At 43.2% G+C, this 21,055-nt stretch overlaps 1 protein-coding gene across 1 annotated transcript in view; it reads right to left on the reverse strand.

The window, feature by feature from the left end:
- Positions 1-12,745, reverse strand: part of SPECC1 (sperm antigen with calponin homology and coiled-coil domains 1) — a 318,611-nt gene extending 305,866 nt beyond the window's left edge. The window contains exon 1 of the mRNA XM_025361227.1: positions 12,622-12,745. The gene's annotated coding sequence lies outside the window, so the exon portion shown is untranslated. The remainder of the gene's footprint in view (positions 1-12,621) is intronic.
- Positions 12,746-21,055: the final 8,310 nt, after the last annotated feature.

Consider the following 21,055-nt stretch of genomic DNA (forward strand, 5'->3'; position numbering starts at 1 on the left):
TGCAAAGCCTAAAATATTTACTCTATAGCTCTTCACAGAAAAAGTTTTCAGATCCCTCGTTTAGAACTCTTGCTCACATGCAATTTCACTAAACCTTTTTTTTGTTTGTTTTTTGTTTTTTTGGCAAAAAGGAATGAGCTGATCCAGAAAAGGTTGAAACGAATGAATAATTACTGCTGAAAGAGGGTGCACACAGTCCATCAGTATTCTATTGCCATGCTAACACCCATTCAATAGTGTCATGAGACGCAGCAGCCACTACTGTGTCCTCAACGCCGAGTCTATCCACCCCATAACCATATCCCAGCAATCTTGGGAACATCATCACCATGCTTGTTTATCCTCAAGGTATTGCCTCACATACAGCAGCAGCTGGTCATAAAGTCAAATGACACTAGTGACCAGGAGGTCAAGAGAATGAGTGAGGACAGGTGGGTAGGCAGCCCAGGCCCTAGCAACAGCAGGAACTCATCCCTCAGTCACCCTAGCCAGGACTGAAATACCTTTCACTTTTTCAAGAGAGACTAGGAATCTGGATTTTTATGTGAAATATGTTGATTACTAGATGTTGTCAACAGACATGTCAAAAGGTAAAACTAGAGAAGCTCATGAGGCAGATTGACTATTCAGGTTATAGAATTAAGGATTTTTATCCAACACAGGTACCAACCAAAAAGCTGACGTGTAACATGTCGGGAGAAACTACGTGCACCATCAAAACATCAACAAGGGGCTAATGTCTAAAACAGTCTAATCAGAGATTCCAGTTGAAACATGGGGAAAGGACATGAACAGGCAACTTATGTCAATGGAAACTCAAAAAGATAGCAAGCATATATAAAGGCAATCTCAAGTTCATTAGTAATCAAAGAGATGCAAATAAAAAGAGGGAAACTGCTGCCAGGCACCGTGGCTCACGCCTGTAATCTCAGCACTTTGGGAGGCCAAGGCAGGCGGATCACAAGGTCAGAAGATCGAGACCATCCTGGCTAACACAGTGAAACCCCATCTCTATTAAAAATACAAAAAATTAGCCGGGCGAGGTGGCGGGTGCCTGTAGTTCTAGCAACTCAGGAAGCTGAGGCAGGAGAATGGCGTTAACCCAAGAGGCAGAGCTTGCAGTGAGCCGAGATCACGCCACTGCATTCTAGCCTGGGCGTCAGAGCGAGACTCTGTCTCAAAAAATAATAAATAAATAAATAAATATAATAAATAAATAAATAAATAAATAGAGGGAGACTGCTAAAGTCTAGAAAGCTGAATGATACCAAGTGCATGCGAAGATCGGGGCCTTGGGAATCCTTGTGTGCTGCTGGGGAAGGTAGTGGTGCAGCCACCCTTGAGAGCAATCTGGCAGTACTTGGTTATATTAAGTACAGGCACACACCACGACCAGGCAGTCCTATTCCTGGGTCTAAATCCCAAAGGATCCTCACACAAGTCCATAAGGAAATATGTACTAGAGGTTCATTCAGCATTACTGCGAGTGGGAATCAACCTGGGTGTCCATCTCCAGGAGACGAGATGGGCAAAATGTGGTGGACACTAAGACCAGAGTCACCAAGTAACAGGGATGGATGGTGAGTGACAATGCTAAGATACAGAAAAAAGGCTAGAACATGACACCATTCATGTAAATTAAAAACATATGCACACAGGCCGGGCGTGGTGGCCCACACCTGTAATCCCAGCACTTTGGGAGGCCAAGGCGGGTGGATCATGAGGTCAGGAGTTCAAGACCAGCCTGACCAATATGGTGAAACCCCGTCTCTACTGAAAATACAAAAATTAGCTGGGTGTGGTGGCAGGTGCCTGTAATCTCAGCTACTCGGGAGGCTGAGGCAGGAGAATCGCTTGAACCTGGGCAGCAGAGGTTGCAGTGAGCCAAGGTCACGCCACTGTACTCAAGCCTGGGTGACAGAGTAAGACTCTGTCTTAAAAAAAAGTGTATGTGTATATATATATATATATACACACACACACACAAAACAGTATACACATGACCCCTGAATAGCACAGGTTTGAACTGCCTGTGTCCAATTATATGTGAATTTTCTTACACTTCTGTTACCCTTGAGACAGCAAGACCAACCCCTCTTCTTCTTCCTCCCCCTCAGCCTACTCAACATAAAGATGACAAGGATGAAGACCTTTATGATAATCCATTTCCAAGGAACTAATGAAAAGTACATTTTCTCTTCCTGATGATTTTCTTAATAAGATTTTTCTTATCTCTAGCTTACATTATTGTAAGAATATGGTATATCATACACATCACACACAAAATAAATGTTAATTGGCTGTTTATGCTATGGATAAGGCTTCCAGTCAAAGTAGGCTGTCAGTAGTTAAGTTTTGGGAGAGTCAAAGTTTAGACACAGATTTTCAACTGTGCAGGGAGCCAGTTCCCCTAACCCCCTCATTGTTCACGGGTCAACTGTATATACACAAAAGCATTATATGAACCTCATTAGAATAGCCGTCTATGGGGAGAAGAGAATGAGAGTGGGATAAAATGGAATGAGTAAAATGAACCAACAAATGCATGAACAAGCAAAACAACAGAGGGCCTTGCATGGGCCAGTGATGATAAAGGGCTAAGAATGAGAATATAATTAATTCAATTCCTCACACCTAAGGTCTAAAACCAAGGAAAGGGAGGGCTGGGCATGGTGGCTCACGCCTGTAATCCCAGCACTTTGGGAGGCCGAGGCAGGCAGATCACGAGGTTAGGAGTTCAAGACCAGCCTGGTCAACACAGTGAAACCCAGTCTCTACAAAAAATACAAAAATTACCCAGGTGTGGTGACACATGCCTGTAGTCCCAGCTACTCGGGAAGCTGAGGCAGGAGAATTGCTTGAACCCGGGAGGCGGAGGCTGTAGGGAGCCAAGATCACACCATAGTACTCCAGCCTGGGTGATAAGAGTGTGACTCCGTCTCAAAAAAAAAAAAAAAGTTAAAGGGAGGAAACTAGATACAGGCTGACTAGATACAGCCTTTAGAGTTAAAAAAGATGATTTGACAATCTAAGCCCACACTCAGGTTGAATGAAATTGAAAAGCCTTTCAAACTAAAACATTTAATTACACCATCTGCTGCAGACAGAACTCAGACAACTCAAGCAGGTAATGTCAGCTTGGTGTTTTATATCACCACCCTCAACACAGAATAAAAATCAGCTGCATGTGAAGCAGTGACTAGAATGAAGAAGAGGCTGCTTCCTACTTCCTTCTAACGATTCTTTCCAAAAACATTAATAGGCACCAACTCTATGCATGTCGCCCTGCAAGGAGGCATGGGGTATATAACTATGACTTACTGTTCATTCCTCAAGGAATTCCCAATCTTGTGGAAGATTATACATAATGAGGCAACAAAAACTATCCAATAAAACCGCGGAAGAGAAGCTAGTGATGAACGGCCCTGTGAGCAGAGCCGATGGCAGTTTGGGGAAGAGAGACCAACACCGACTGGGGTGATCAGGGTGGCTCTGTGGGAAAGCTAGAAGGGAAGTGGCAGATCTCTGTGCTGGATGATGGGCCACTGCCATTTGTAAGTGGCTAATTAAAGACCAGTTAAGAGAAAAAGAATTTTGAATGGTTGAGTAGTCCCTCCGTGCTCTGTCACTGACACCCTCTCAAGGCTGCTGAGCATGTGCCATGCTATGGCTTTATCCAACATCAGGAAATGTTCTCCACTGACAGTTCCACCTGAACACAAATGTATTCTTTCTTCAGAGAGGGTGAAAAATTCATGACCGTCTGGCTGGGAGAAGTAATTTCTAGGTACAGTGTCCATCCTTTTCTGAGGAACATAAGAGGAAAATCGTTAACATAGCAGGCCTAAGACTGCTTTTTTGAAAGAAAGAAGGAGAGAGAGAGAGAGAAAGAAAGGGTCTTGCTAAGAAAGAAAGAAAGAAAGAAAGAAAGAAAGAAAGAAAGAAAGAAAGAAAGAAAGAAAGAAAGAAAGGGAGGAAGGGAGGAAGGGAGGAAAGGAGGAAAGGAAAGAAAGAAAGGAAAGGAAAGGAAGGAAAAGGAAAGGAAGGAAGGGAAAGGAAGGAAGGGAAAGGAAAGGAAAGGAAGGAGGGAAAGAGGCAAGGAGGGAAGGAGGGAAGGAAGGAAGGAAGGAAGGGAGGAAGGGAGGGAGGGAGGAAGGGAAAGGAAAGGAAGGGAAAGGAAAGGAAGGGAGGGAGGGAGGGATGAAGGAAGGAAGGAAGGAAGGAAGGAAGGAAGGGTCTTGCTGTGTTGGCCAGGCTGGTCTCAAATTCCTGGCTTCAAGAGATCCTCCTACCTTGGCCTCCCACAGTGTTGGGATTATAGACATGAGCCATTGTGCCTAGCCCAAGACTGTTATTCTTAAAAAGTCTCATAAAAAGCATGGTTAACCTTTGGCTGGCATCCAGGAACTTAGATTTCAGAAGGGTTCCCACCATCCAAGCTGGAAAGAGGGACTCACTGTGCCTAAATTATTGTGTGGTTTATGCTGAACTCCTGCTTTTCTTCAGGGAGCGTGGAATGTGGTATGTGCTGGGCAGAGGGGGCCGGCATGACCAGCCCTCCAAAAAAATCCTGGGTGTTGGGTCTCTAGTGAGTTTCCCTGGTAGACGGCATTTCACATGCGTTGTCACAGCTCCTTCCCGGGAGAGTTAGGCACATCCTGTGTGACTGCACTGGGAGAGGATGCTTGGAAGCTTGTGCCTGGCTTCCTTTGGACTTGACCCCATGCACCTTTCCCTTGCCTTTCCCTTTGCTGATTGTGCTTTGTATCCTTTCACTGTAATAAATTACAGCCATGCGTATACCACATGCTGAGTCTTCCAAGTGAACCACCAGATCTGAGCGTGTTCCTGGGGGCCCCCAACACAGAAATAAATTATAAAAGAAAGGACTGAGCATGGTGGCCCATGCCGGTGCTTTGGCAGGCCGAGGCAGGAGGACCACGTAAGCCCAAAAGTTCAAAGTTACAGTGAGCTATGATTGTGCCAGTGCACTCCAGCCTGGGAGACACAGCAAGACCCTGTCTCCAAAATAATAAACTAAACACATACTTCTGCCTTCCAAGTGTCTTAAAATTCAATGGAATGGTAGAAATATTTTTAAAACACTAAATCAAAAGAGTGAGTGCCAATGGCCAACTAAAATGTCTAGGAAATTTCTGAAAAGTAAAAAGTACTCAGAACCAGAATACCTAAGCAAACCACAGCCCAATACAAGCTTGGGAGGAGGCTGTCATGCAGAGGGAAATGGTAACAGGTTTCTGGGAACAGGCTTCTAACAGCAGATAGAATGAAGAGCAGAGATGGACTCTGACAAGGTGATTAACTGGGGAACTGTAGTCAGAATGGCCAGGACTGTTGGACCCTTCCCCTCAACACACCCCCTCAGCAGCATACCACAGCTCTTCCACAATCACAAGAGGCAGGCTACGGCTAGTAAGACAGACGGAAAAACAGGAATTCTCAAACTTCGAAGATGAACACATAAAGAATCACCAAGTTTTTATTCAATATCATGAAGCAGGGACACAGAATCAACAGCAGAACACATACCCAAGCGAAGATAATGACTAGAGCACACAGAATAAATTATTAGATATTCTTGGGAAGATCTGAGGGGACATTATATCTACGAAGAGCAAGCAGTTGGTATGTGACGATCTCTACGATACACCGTGAAATAAAAATACAGGGCGAAGGGCAGAGAGAGGATAATGCTACTCTTTGTGCAGAAAAGGAGAAATGGAGAATCTGATTCATATTTGCTTGTATTTGCATGAAGAAACTTTGGAAGCTACATAAGAAACTAATAACAATGGTTACCTGCTTGTAAGGCAAGAGAAGTAAGAGGATAGGAATGGTGGGGACACCTTTCATTTATGCCTTTTTAATACAGTCTGGTTTTGAACACTGATTATCTTACCTATTTCCTCTGTTTTTTGTTCTTTGTTTTTTTTTGAGGTGGAGTCTCTGTCGCCCAGGTTGGAGTGCAGTGGCACGATCTCAGCTCACTGCAAGCTCCGCCTCCTGGGTTCACACCATTCTCCTGCCTCAGCCTCCTGAGTAGCTGGGACTATAGGTGCCCACCACCAAGCCTGGCTAATTTTTTTTAAATTTTTTTCAGTAGAGATGGAGTTTCACTGCGTTAGCCAGGATGGTCTCAATCTCCTGACCTCGTGATCCGCCCACCTCAGCCTCCCAAAGTGCTGGGATTACAGACATGAGCCACTGCGCCTGGCCTATCTTACCTATTCCAAAAGTTAAATTTTAAAAAGTAGAGACCCAGAAACTTAAAAATATGATAATCAATATTTAAAAACACTCAAGAGATGGGCTAAAGAGTTGACTGAACAAATCTAAATATTAGATTGGTGACCTGCAAAATCAGCCCAAGGAACATACCAGAATATAGCCCATAAAGATAAAGAGACAGAGCACTTCAGTTGGGCACAGTGGCATGGCAGGGGAATCGCCTGAGTCCAAGAGTTCCAGGTCACAGTGAGCCGCACCACTGCACTCCAGACCTGGGCAACAGAGCAATACCCTGTCTCAAAAAAAATTTTTTTAATTAAAAAAGACAGAACATTTGAGAGAAAAAGAAATGATTATTTCAGGAAACATGAAAGATAAATCAAGATACTCTGATTCCCAAGTAAGAATAATTCCAGAAGCAGAAAATAGAATGGAGACGAGGAAACACTCAAAATTCCACAACACCAACAGAATTTTGAATTATTTTTAAGAATGAAAGGGACTACCAAATGCTGAGCAGGAAGAACAAAAAATACCACTCTTAAGCCGGCGTGGTGCCCAGGCACGGTGGCTCACGCCTGTGATCCCAGCACTCTGGGAGGCCAAGGCAGGCGGATCACTTGAGGTCAGGAGTTTGAGATCAGTCTGGCCAACATGGTGAAACCCCGTCTCTACTAAAAATACAAACGTTAGCTGAGTGTGGTGGCACACACCTGTAATCCCAGCTACTTGGGAGGCTGAGGCAGGAGAATTGCTTGAATCCAGAAGGTGGAGGTTGTAGTGAGCTGAGATCATACCACACTCCAGCCTGAGTGACACAGCGAGACTCCATCTCAAAAAAAAAATCCACTCCTAGACAAATAGTAAATTTTAGAACACCAAGGAGAAAGAAAAAAAAATTGTAAAGCTTCAGAGAAAATAAACACATTAACTACAAAGAAACACGAGTCAGACTGCATGCACTTCTTCCTAGATACCAGCAGATAACAAAGCAACATCTTCCAAATTCAGGAGGTTTTAATGTAGAATCCTATACCCAGTCAAGAATATTCACATGGAAAAGCAAAATAAAAAACATTTTTTAAACATGCAAGGGTTCAGAAAGTTTACCACTCATAGAATCCCTGAAAACAAAACGAAATAATCACTTAAGGACTCACTAAGCAAAACAAATGAGATAAAAGCACCAATGACGTACAAATAATCAGAAAAATTTGCAATTTACCTAAATAACTATTAATGCCTAATGTATGAAAACCCAAAAATTTAATATGGGACAGAATTTAAATCATAAGATTCTTTTTTGCTTTACTCATGGAGAGTTCACATAAACAGATTATCTTTTACCAGCAAGAGAAAAAAAATGTTTAGATATGTGTGAAAAACTAAGGGTACCAAAACAGTGCAAATTCATTTATCATCAGGAAAATCCAAATTAAAACCACAATATCCACCAGAATAACTAAAAGGGAAAAGACAGAAATTACCAAGAGTTGGCAAGAATGTGGAGCAACCATATATATTTCTGGGGTAAATAAGTTGGTGCAACCACTACTGAAAACTGTTTACTAGTATCTACTAAAATTGAGCATATGCACAGACTACAACCAAGCAGTTCCACTCCCAGATACACACTCAACAGAAATGCATATACTCACTCAACAAAAGACATGTACTAGAGTGTTCATGCACTTACTATTCATGACAGTCGAAAACTGCAACCAACCAACTGCCGATCAAAGTCAAATGTATATCTACATTAGGGATATATACAATGGCATATACACAGCAATGAGAATGAAATGAACCAGTCAGGCACAGTGGCTCATGCCTGTAATCTCAGCACTTTGGGGGGCCAAGGCGGGCAGATCACTCAAGGTCAGAAATTTAAGACTAGCCTGGCCAACATGGTTAAACCCCATCTCCACTAAAAATATAAAAATTAGCCAGGCATAGTGGTTGTAGGCTTGTAATCCCAGTTACTCAGGAGGCTGAGATGGGAGAATTGTTTGAACCTGAAAGCCGGAGGTCACAGTAAGCCGAGATCGAACCACTGCACTCCAGCCTGGGCAATAGAGCGAGACTCTGTCTCAAAAAAAGAAATCAAAAACACAAAAGAAGATGGCAGGAATAAACTACAAAATATCAGTAATCAAAATAAATATAAATGGGCTAAAGCCACCTATTAAAAGACAAAGATTTCACACCCATAAGGATAGCGACTATCAAAAAAAGAGAGAAAATAACAGATGTTAGCAAGGATGTATAGAAACTGGAATTCTCATGCATTGCTGGTGAGAATATAAAATGGTTCAGCCTCTGTGGAAAACAGTATGCTGGGTCATCAAAAAATTAAAAATAGAAGTACTATTTGATCCAACCATTTTATTTCTGGGTATATACCCAAATAATTAAAAGCAGGGTCTTGAAGAGATATTTGTACACCCATGATCATGGCAGCATTATTCATAATAGCTATGATGTGGAACCAACACAAATATCCATTGACAAATATATGAATAAGCAAAATGTGGTGTGTACACTCAATAGAATATTAATTAGCAATAAAAATGAAGAAAATTCTGACACATGCTACGACATGAATGAACCTTGAGGGCATTACGTTAAACAAAATAAGTCAGTCATAAAAAGACAAATACTATATGAGGTACTATATTAGATACTCATGCAAGGTACCTAAAATAGGCAAATTCATAGAGACGAAAAGCAGAATGGTGGTTGCCAGGGGCTGGGGTAATGGATACAGAGCTTCAATTTTGTAAGATGAAAAAATTCTGGAGATTAGTTGCACAACAATGTACACACACTTAATACTGGTGAACGGTACACTTAAAAGTGATAAATGGTAAAAAAATAATAATAAATAAATAAATTTTATGTTATTTTACCACAATATTTATTAAAAGACAAAGATTAAGTAATGAAACAAAATCCAACTATAAGCTAATGGTAAGAGTAATAATTAAAGAACACACAGAAAATCGAAAATAAGTGAATAGAAAAAGATATTCCATATAAATGCTAACAAAAAGCAAGTATAGCAATATAAAGAGAATGAACAACAAAAATAATAAGATGGCTCATCTATTCCCAAAAGGTACAATTCCCCAAGAAGATATAAGAATTGTGAACCTTTAAGCACATAAGACAGCTTCAAAAATACATTTAAAGAAAGAAATATATATTAAACGTAGAAATAGAACAAAAACCCCTACAAGAATCATAATGGGAGTCTTCAAAACAACTCTCCGAATCAACAGGTCAAACAGAGAAAAAAAATAAGTTAAGGATGCAGAAAACCTGAATTATAATCAATAAACTTGAGATTAATATAGAACTGTATACCCAATGTACTAAGAGTTCAGGGAACAGTCGTGACTGACAGTGGACGGCAAATTAATTTATTTGTAATCTTTGTTTTTCTTTCAGCACTGTGGCAGAATAGAGATCCCAAAACCTTCTAGCTACAAAACATCTTTTTTAAATGCTAGAAAAAATATAAAAATAACTCTGAAATCAATAGAAGAAACACGGTGAAACCAAAATTCTCAATACAGGGAGAATAAAGGCATTTTCAGATATTACAAAAACAGAGAATTGATCATCACTGTAGTAATTTCTAAAGAATGTACTTGAGGGAGAAGGAAAATGTTCCAAAGAAAATCATCTGTGATACAAGAAGGAATGCAAAGTGAAGAAATGATAATAAACAGGTAGATAAAGCTAATAAATGTTGACCTAGAAAATAACAAAAACAATAACAATAATGTCTCGTTGGAAAGCTTAAAGTAAAAATACAACTAAGGCCAAATGTGAGGTAAGTGGAATGAAAGAATTAGAAGTCCTTGCCTTGCTCACAGGACTGATTAAATGAGCCAAGTTTTCCATTCAAACGGCTAAAACTTGAACAAAATAAGCTCAAATTAAGTAGAAAGATAAAAAACAGAAATTCATGACATAGAAAAATAAAAAATCAATAGAATTAATCAATAAATCCTGGTTAATAAAAGCTGGTTCTTTGAAATGATTAATAAAATAATCATTAAGCAAGTCTGATCAATAAAAAAGAGAAAAGGTACCAAAAAAAGTACTGTATCAGAAAGAGAACATACAGGTACATACAGATACGTAACAGTCTGTTTTCTTACCCAGAATACTATATACATTAGGCTAGCATATATTAAAATTCAATAATGTTAACGATTTTCTAGGAAAATAGAAAATATTAAATTTACTTTGAAGAAACAGAAAAACTGAGAAAAATGAATGATCGTGAAAAAAATGAAAAGGTAATTAAATACTGATACTAACTTCCTAAAAAAACACCAGCAGCAGCCCAGGCAGTCTGTAGTCAAGTTCTGCCAAACTTGAGGGAACAGATAATTCTTCTATTCCAGAGCATAGAAAATGATGGTAAGTTTCCCAATTTAATCGGAGAGGACAGCCTAATCCTAATTATGAACACAGATAAAAATGGGGTACACTATGCCAATCTCAGATACCAAAACCCTAAATAAGATGCTAGCTTATTGATGCGAACAATCCAAAAGTGCATTTTAAATTAGCCCAGGGTTTTAGAGAAAGAAAATCTAGCAACGTGACCGCTTACGTTAACAATTTTAAGACGAAAATCTACATGATCAATGCATGCTACACAAAAGCATTTGGGCAAAAAAACAAAAAAAAACAAAAAAACAAAAAAAAACCCACCCCTGACTTTTTAAACTCTTAGTAATTAGGCATAAACGGAAATGTGCTTAATGTGATAGAATACACTCGGTGAAGATACAGAGGGAATGCGTTCTAAAACCAGGCCCGAGACAAAGATTCCTATTTAACCTTAATAGTCAACGCTGCAGCGAGAGTAATCTCTGGAAGACAAGACAAACATGAGAGACATCTGTTGTTCAACAGACAAGAAGATCACCTACTTGGAAGAGGCAAACGAATCAACTGAAAAACTATTAAAACTGAGACAGGGTTTAGTATGGAGGCTCAGCTTCAGCTGTAGTTTGGGCTACCAAATTCAACTCGCTTGCTTGGAGAGTTAATCCTGCAAAGCTAATTTCTGTTGAGGTATTAGGATCGGCAAGCCTTGCTCCTCCCTCCTCCCTCGTCCCCCATCTTCAACACTGAAATAACACGGTGTTTGAAACTGGATTAAAACTGCAACAGGGTTTAGTATGCAGGCTCAGCTTCAGCTGTAGTTTGGGCTACCAAATTCAACTCGCTTGCTTGGAGAGTTAATCCTGCAAAGCTAATTTCTGTTGAGGTATTAGGATTGACAAGCCTTTGCTCCTCCCTCCTCCCCCATCTTCAACACTGAAATAACACGATGTTTGAAACTGGATAACAGAATCTTCCAAAAACAAAAATTGCCCTGAAGGGCTGACTTGTGCCCCTACGCAAAAAAACACTTTATCTGCTGCCTGCAGCTCCTACGGTTGCTGGTGGATAAGCCTGTCAACCAGCTCGGCGTAATTCTTCCTGCAGAGGGCAAGGAAGAGCACCTTCACAGAAAGATTTTTTTCCGAACTGTATGCCGCTTATTACATAAACTTACGTGCTGGCAAATGGAGCTCCAGCAAAATAAGATATTCAGAGTCAAACTTCCTTAGAGAAAAAAAAAAAAGCACGCACATAACACTAATTTCCTTGCACGGACACTGGGGAAGGAGGTCGTTACTGCCGCGCGCCCGCAGGTCCGCACCACCGGGAAACCCACGGACACCGCGCGCTCCCCCGGGTCCGCCAGGTGCACTACACGGGCGCCCCACCTGACCCGGGATGCGCAGCCCTAGACATTCCCCGGTCACCCAGGCCAGGAAGGGGCGGGAGCGCGGTGGACGCCGAGGGCCAAGGGCTTCTGGGTCCTCTGCACCACGCAGCACCCCCAAGGCAGCACCAGGAAGGGTACGGGAGGCTCCCGAGACCCAGGAGCCGGGGCCGGGCGTGCCCGCGCACCTGTCCCACCGCCGCAAGGGCTGGGGTCGCCTCCAGGGCCGCAGCTGTCGGGAGCCACCTGGCCCTCAGTCCCGGGTCCCTGCGACAACCCTCAGGCCCGGAGGGGAGGCGGCGGCCACCTGCCGCAGCCACCTGCGGCACCGGTCCCACCGCTCCGGGCCGAGCAGGACAGGGCAGGACGTCCCTCCTGGGCTGAGGACAGGGACACGCGCCGAGGGGACCAGGGCCCCCGCGGCGAAGACGCAGCGCGCCTTCCCAGAAAGGCAGTCCCGTGCCTCCGCGACGGACTGCCGGACCCCCGCGCTCGCCCACCCACCCCTGCAGACGGCGCGGCTGAGGCGCAAAGAGCCGGCCGGCGGGCGGGCTGGCAGCGCGGCTCCTACTCACCGGCCCCGCTGGCTCAGCGCCGCCGCAGCCCGCAGCCGCCGCGGCTCCCGGCGCTCACTGATGCTCAGGAGAGGGACCCGCGCTCCGCCGGCGCCTCCCGCCAGCGCCGCCAGGGGGCGAGCGCGACCGCGCGGGGCTCGCTGGGAGATGTAGTCCCCGAACCTCCGCCTGTGCTGTCCTCCTTCAGCCGGCGGCCGGGGGCCCCTCTCTACCGACGCTCCCTGTCTCATCTCCCTATCTGCTCATCCTCTGTTTGCAGATAATGTATGTTGGGGCGCCCCAGGCCAGATCTGGGCCCCATTTCCGCACTCGAGACCGGCGGTTTTCTAAGGGTGGTGCCCGGACCAGCAGCTTCAGTCTCATCTGCGAACTCGAGAAAATGCAGGTTCTCCGTCCCACCGAGGCTATTCGGTTTTTCCTGCACTAAAACTATGAAGGTGGGGCCCAGCAGTCCGCATTCTTGCAAGCCCTTCAAGTGATTCTGAGGCGTCCTCCAGTTTGAGAGCTATGCTCACGGCCTCCCCTGCGCCCCGCCCGTCATGCCTGTGGCGCTAGCCGCACACGGACACCGCATTCTGCCGGGCCCGCCCCCACGCGCCGCTGCACCCTCACTGCCCAGTGCCTCCTCCAGGACGCCGTGGAGGCGCCTGGAACTCGGGAAGGTGAATATCCCACTCAGTATCTTCCCTACCCTCACGCTGAGGCACATGGCCAGGGGTTGGAAAGAGTCACTGTGTTTCTTGACATGGAAGTGGCCTAAGACCTTAGTGAAAGCTGCAGGAGTGGAATGACAGGACCTTCGGTCATATTTGAGGGCGTGAGGATCAAAGGAGGAGGATGGAAAGGATCCAGGGAAAATAACCAACACTGGCAAGTCGCGGTGCCCAGGTAGAGGGGCGAGCCCAGACTAGTGGTTCTCGACCAGGGCCCATGTTGCCCTTCCTCGCCGCCCCGCGAACATTTGGGAAGGTCTGGAGACATTTTTGGTTGTCACGATGCGGGAGATGCTACTGTTACCTAAGTGGGTAGACATGAGGGTGCTCCTCAACATCCTACCTGAAGGACAAGACTGTCCCACAAGGAAGAATGATCCGGCCCCAAATAAGAAGCCCTTGGCTGGTCAGCAACAACCCCTTTGTTCTGAGAAGAGAGGAGGAAAGAATAAAAGAAGAGGGGTGAATCTTTGGTTTGGTAGAGGAAACTTGAAGACATTTTCCCTGGAAAGGAAGAGAGGAAGAGAAGGAAGATGTCTGTAAGGACGAGCAAACCGGGTGACAGCGGATTTCCTCATACTGAAGTAATGAGTCCTAGTTATAATAAATTCCTAATAAAAAATCCAGTTTATCCCTGCAATAAACTTGTCATATTTTTTAAAATACACTGCTTGATTCTGTTTGCTAATATTTTATTTATAAGCTTTGCATTGATATTCAAAAATGAGATGGGCAATAATTTTGTTTTGGAATGTCTAATGTTGTTTGGTTTCAGAATCAATGTTATGCTCACATCATAAAAAATTTGGAACCGAGGCAGGAGGAGTGCTTGAAGCCAGAAGTTCGAGACCAGTCTAGGAAACATAGTGAGACCCCATCTCTACAAAAAAAGAAAAAAGAAAAAAAATTGGACGCATTTGCTTTTTCCTTTTACTCTGAAGAATTTAAGGAGCATTAAAATTATCTATTCTTTGAGGTCTGATCATTTCTCAGTTGAAAATGTCCCTCCCAGCCTGATACTTTCTTTGGGGAGAGTAAATCTTTTAAGGCTAGAAATATTTCTTTTGTGGCAGTTTTATAATTTACATTTTAAAAATTCTTCTAGAGTTAATTTTGATAAAGCATGTATTTCTTAAAACAAATTATCCTTTTTTTCCAGATTTTCAAGTGTATGTGCATAAAGTTGAGGAAAGTAGTCTTTTGTGAACTTTTTAACTTCTCCCAAATATCTTATTTTGTGTGTTTTTGCTTTCTTTATTTTGTTAACTTTTACGATTATATTTTTTTTCAAAGAACCGGCTCTTAGGTTTATGTTTTTAGTTATACTGGAGCTTTTTCCTTCTTATTATTAAAATATTTTTTCTCCTTTGCTTTTTCTTTTTTTCCTCTCTTTTTAGCCTAACTTGAAGCCCACCTACTATTTTTGTTGTTGTTGTTCCCTGTTAAAAGAAAAACTTAAGACACAGTTTGAGCATAGAATGATTTGATTCCTAAATCTGGTAGCTGCCCTAAGCAGAATAGGTTAAAAGTGACTCTAGCACTGTCATGTGGTAAGAGAGGATTTATGGAATGAATAAGAGCGACTCCAGCACTGCCACGTCGTCAGGGAGGATTTATGGACAGAAAAAAAAAGAAAGTACGTACAGAAAATGGAAGTGAGGTGCAGAAACAGCCAGATGGGTTACAGGTCAGCTTTTGCCTTATTTGAACAGGGTTTGAACAGTTGATGCCTGTGATTGGCTGAAACTTGGTGATTGACAGAAGAGTAGGTTACAGTCTGTTTGCACGTTTATTTACAGTTCACTCTGTATGGAGGAACCTATAGGCTGAACTTAAAATATGTATGAAGGCAGCTTTAGGCTAAACTTAATATTTCTAATTATTAATTTCTGTTTTTGTGTTTATTCCTTTTTTCAGCATATTTCAGGGTATTCCTTTCTTTCAGGGTATTTTTTTTTTCTAACTTCTTGAATTTTTTGATAAATGTAAGTATTTAAGGCTGAATTCTAAATCAAAAAATTAGCTGGGCATTGCAGTACACACCTATAATCCCAGCCACTCAGGGCTGAGGCAGGAGGATTGCTTGAGTACAGGAGATCGAGGCTGCAGTGAACCGAGATCCTGCCAGTGCACTCTAGCCAGGACAACAGAGGGAAGCCCTGTCTCAAAAAAAAGCAAGAGGTGGGGGCTAACTTAGCATTTAGATGTAGATTAGATATGTACTGCTTAAGATATAGCTCATAATTTCTGACGTAAAGCATTTTCACTATTTTTATTTTACAGATATTCTAAAATGTTGGTTTTGTCTTAATGTAGTTTTAAAATTTGAAGTGGAAGTATGAGAGTTTTATTTATTTATTTATTTATTTATTTTATTTTATTTTATTTTTTCCCCCAAGACGGAGTCTTGCTTTGTCACCCAGGCTGGAGTATGGTGGCGGCTGAATCTCGGCTCACTGCAACCTCCGCCTCCCAGGTTCAAGCGATTCTCCTGCCTCAGCCTCCTGAGTAGCTGGGATTACAGGCACGCGCCACCACACCCGGCTGATTTTTGTACTCTTAGTAGAGATGGGGTTTCACCACATTGGCCAGGCTGATCTCAAACTCCTAACCTCGTTATCTGCCCATCTCGGCCTCCCAAGATGCTGGGATTACAGGTATGAGACACTGCACCCGGCCCAAAGTTTTAAAATATCCAGGTGGTAGAGGCTTTTGTTATTAATTTTTAGTTTTATTTCGTTGTGATCAGAGATCAGTGTTTTCTGTACCGTACCTTTTTTTTTTTTTTTTTTTCCCCAAGAGATAGGGTCTTGCTCTGTTACCCAGGCTGAGGTGCAGTGGCACAATTATAGCTCATTGCAGCCTCGACCTCCTGGGCCCAAGTGTTTCTCCTGCCTCAGCCTTCCAAGCAGCTGGGACTGCAGGTGTGAATCACCATGTATGGCTAACTTTTTTTATTTTTGTAAATTTTTTGTAGAGATGGTATCTCACTGTGTAACCCAGGCTGGTCTTCAACTTCTGACCTCAAGTGATCCTCCCAATGTGGCCTCCCAAAGAACTGTCATTACAGGCATGAGCCACTGTGCCTAGCCTGTAAACACCTTTTACATTCGAAATACTTGAGTTTTCTTTGCAGCATAAAATGGGGTCAATTTTTGGGAATGTTTGATGGGCACTCAAGGGTAATGTGTACTCTTTGTTTTCAACATACAGATTTTGATATGTATCAATGAGATATAATTTGTCAATTATATTATTTATGTCTTCTGTGACCTTAGATGTATTTTGATCTAACATAATCCATAATCTGAAGAAGGTAAATTAGAATCTTTTGTTACTATTGTGTTTTTATTTCTCTGCTTTATAAATAGTACCATGTTACTTGTGCATAAATATTTCTCTGCTTTATAAATAGTACCATGTTACTTGTACATAAATATTCATTTGTCTTATATTCTTGGGAATTGTCCCATTTCATCATAAAATGACCTTCTTTGTCTCATTTAATGTATTCAACCTTTGCCCTGAATTTAACTTTGTCTGATATTATGACAACCCTGCCGAATTTTGTTTGCTACCCCAATAAACCTTTGCTGTTTTCATCTTTTCTGAACCCTTTATTTTAGGTAAATCCCTTGAATTAGAGCACTAAGTTTTGCTTTGTGATTAAATCTGAAAATCTTTATCTTGCCATAGAAGAGTTGAGCCCTATTCATGTGACAGCTATATTATGCTGTTTCATACCCCTTTGGGTCCTTTTTTCACTCTTTCATTGCATATTTTGTGTTTATTGTGTTTTGTGTTTCTTCTGATAATTTGGAAGGTTTATATTTTTATTCAAGGAGTTGCCTTTATAATCATACTCTGCAATATGCATAGTCCTCAGTTTCTTCAGACTGTTAACTACCTATTCTGAATAAAGATGACATTGTACTTTCCCTCTTTTTTCTTTACCCCTATTCTTCTCCTCACCTAATGTAAATGATTTTATCCTTCTTTAGTATTTGCTTTTTTCATTAACTACATTTATAAATATTTATCACTTGATTTTTAAATCAGCTTTGAATGAGATATTTGGATTCCTAGATATAAAAGAGGTTAACTATACCATTTCCACGTTAGTGGGTTCATAAAATCATACATTCTGCGTGTAACCATAATCCCACGTTTGTTTTAGTTCTACTCCTACAGTTAAACAGATTCAGAATTACTATTAACAGTTATTTTGCCATAGTTTTTTCCCCAACCCATTTTGTGATCCTGCTTTAGTTTCTTCAAGAATAATTTATAGAGCAGAGTGTGGTGGCTCACGCTTGTAATCCCAGCACTTTGGGAGACAAGAGGTAGAAGGATTGCTTGAAGCCCACAGTTCAAGACCACCCTGAGCAACATAGCAAGTCCTCGTCTCTACAAAAAATTTTAAAATTTAGCCAGATGTAGTGGCATGTGCCTATAGTCCCAGCTACTCAAGAGGCTGAGGCAGGAGGATTGCTAGAGCCCAGAAGTTTGAGGCTGCATTGAGCTCTGATTGTGCCACTGCACTCCAGTCTGGGCAACAAAGTGAGACCCTCTCTCTTTAAAATAATAATAATAATTTATGAAAATTATATTACCTGAGTTTTTCATGTTTAAAAATATTTGTTGCCTTTATCCTGTAAAAGTTGGAGTACACATTTCTTGGGTAATACTTTTATTTCTTGAAGAATGTAAGTATTGTCTTCTAAAATTGAGTGTTGTTGTAATGAAATCGGAAGTCAACCTGGTTTATTTCTCCTTAGAAGTGAAGTAATTGCTGGGCGCGGTGGCTCACGCCCGTAATCCCAGCACTTTGGGAGGCCGAGGTGGGCGGATCACGAGGTCAGGAGATCGAGACCATCCTGGCTAACACGGTGAAACCCTGTCTCTACTAAAAGTACAAAAAATTAGCCGGCCATGGTGGCGGGCGCCTGTAGTCCCAGCTACTCGGGAGACTGAGGCAGGAGAACGGCGCGAACGCAGGAGGCGGAGCTTGCAGTGAGCCGAGATCGCGCCAGCTGCCCTCCAGCCTGGGCAATACAGCGAGCCTCCGTCTCAAAAAAATAAAAGAAGCGAAGTAATTGCCGACCGGGGGCGGTGGCTGACGCCTGTAACCCAACACTTTGGGAGGCCGAGACGAGAGGATCACGAGGTCAGGAGATCGAGACCATCCTGGCAACACGGTGAAACCCCGTCGCTACTAAAAGTACAAAAAATTAGCCGGGCGTGGTGGCGGCGCCTGTAGTCCCAGCTACTCGGGAGGCTGACGCAGGAGAATGGCGTGAACCCCAGGAGAAGGAGCTTGCGGTTGCAGTGAGCCGAGATCGCACCACTGCACTCCAGCCTGGGAGACAGAGCAAGACTCCGTCTCAAACAAACAAACAAACAAACAAAGAAGTGAAGTAATGGCCATGCTGCTTCAAGAATTATCTCTTTGTCTATGAAATCCAGAAATCTCACTGTTACACATTTTGGAAATATTATTCTGGGCCAATATTTCCTGGGACACAATAGATGGACTCTACGGATTTAATTCTTTTTTTTTTTTTTGTTTTTTTTTGAGACAGAGTCTCACTGCAATCTCAGCTCATCTCCTGCCTCCCGGGTTCAAGCAATTCTCCTGCCTCAGCCTCCCAAGTAGCTGCGACTACAGCCACGTGCCACCACACCTGGCTAATTTTTGTATTTTTAGTAGAGACGGGGTTTCACCATGTTGGCCAGGCTGGTCTTGAACGCCTAACCTCAAGTGATCCACCCGCCTCAGCCTTCCAAAGTGCTGGGATTACAGGCGTGAGCCACCACGTCCAGCCTCAATTCCTCTTTCTATCTGGTAATTTTTCTTAAGTTAAAAACATATGTTCTAATACGTTATTTCAGTGTTCTTCTAAGATGCATAAAGCACCCTATTCCCAGGTCTGCCCCCACCTTGCTAGTGAGCTGGGCTGGCTCTTCACGAGAGCTCTGGCTTTCTCCTGCTTGATCTCAAGTGCCTCTGTCAGCCTCCACCTGGTTTATGGTTTGGAGTTTTTTTTGTTTTTTGTTTTTGACAGAGTCTTGCTCTGTCACCCGGGCTGGAGCGTAATGGCACGATCTTGGCTCACTGCAACGTCTGTCTCCCAGGTTCAAGCCATTCTCCTGCCTCAGCCTACTGAGTAGCTGGGATTACAGGCACATGCCACCACACCCGGCTAATTTTTGTATTTTTAGTAGAGACGGGGTTTCACCATGTTGTCCAGGGTGGTCTTGAACTCCTGACCTCAGGTAATCCACCTGCCTCAGCCTCCCAAAGTGCTGGGATTATAGGCATGAGCCACTGTGCCTGGCATGGTTTGGAGTTTTAATCTGTAGTTTTAATAAAGATAGTGTTTCTGTTTGTGTTTCTTGTATTCCTTGGTAATCTCGGGTAATTTGTAAGATCCCCACATCTACACAAGAAGTCCATTTTCAATTCTTTTCTTCAGGCTGTTTATTTTATTTTATTTTATTTTTGAGCTGGAGTCTCGCTGTGTCACTCCTGGAGGCTGGAGTGCAGTGGCGCAGTCTTGGGTCACTGCAACCTCTGTCTCCCGGCTTCAAGCAACTCTCCTGCCTCAGCCTCCCAAGTACCTGGGATTACAGGCACCTGCTACTTTTTTATTTTTTCAGAGACAGGGTCTCGCTTTGTCGACCAGGCTGGAATACAGTGGTGCAATCATGGCTGACTATAACCTCCAACTCCTGGGCTCAAGTGATCCTCCTGCCACAGCCTCCTGAGTAGTTGGGACTACAGGTACATGCCACCATGCCCAGTTAATTTTCATTTTTTTGTAGAGACACGGTCTCCATATGTTGCCCAGGCTGGCCTCCTACTCCTGGCCTCAAGTAATTCTCCCACCTAAGCCTCCCAAAGTGCTGGGATTATAAGCGTGAGCCACCATGCCCAGCCTTGTTCTACTATTTTAATTTCATATGTTAGGTGACCATGTAATTGATCATCCAAACCAGGATACTGTAAGAATGAAAGAGGCTGACAGTAGTGTGATGCTGGGACTAGCATTGTGCACTGAGATTATTTCTGGGAAAGCAGGAGATATGGTCACCCTACTTATAGTGTGCTTATCTTTGGATTGTGGAATTTGGAGTTTCTATTTGCAGGCTTATTTCTTTTTTTTTTTTTTTTTGAGACGGAGTCTCGCTCTGTCGCCCAGGCTGGAGTGCAGTGGCCAGATCTCAGCTCACTGCAAGCTCGGCCTCCCGGGTTTACGCCATTCTCCTGCCTCAGCCTCCCGAGTAGCTGGGACTACAGGCGCCCGCCACCTCGCCCAGCTAATTTTTTGTATTTTTTTAGAGACGGGGTTTCACCGTGTTAGCCAGGATGGTCTCAATCTCCTGACCTCGTGATCCACCCGTCTTGGCCTCCCAAAGTGCTGGGATTACAGGCTTGAGCCACCGCGCCCGGCCCTTGCAGGCTTATTTCAACTGGGCAACCTTGATCCACCCTGCCCAGCAATGCTACGGTTCTCTCCACCAGGCCTCTCAGACCCCTTCAGTCACTATACTTAGCTCAGTTCCCCCACCCTCCCGCTCCCTAAAAGCCTAAGCTTTAGTTCCAGGCAGGGATCGGCACAGCTTTCTTTTTCCTCATTCCTGGAGCCAGGAATCCTGCCTCAGGTCTACTGCCATCTTCTGTGGGCTGTTTTAGTTCCTATTACCCAGACTCAAACTCC

Source organism: Theropithecus gelada, chromosome 16, assembly GCF_003255815.1.
Source record: "Theropithecus gelada isolate Dixy chromosome 16, Tgel_1.0, whole genome shotgun sequence".
Classification (NCBI taxonomy): domain Eukaryota; kingdom Metazoa; phylum Chordata; class Mammalia; order Primates; family Cercopithecidae; genus Theropithecus; species Theropithecus gelada.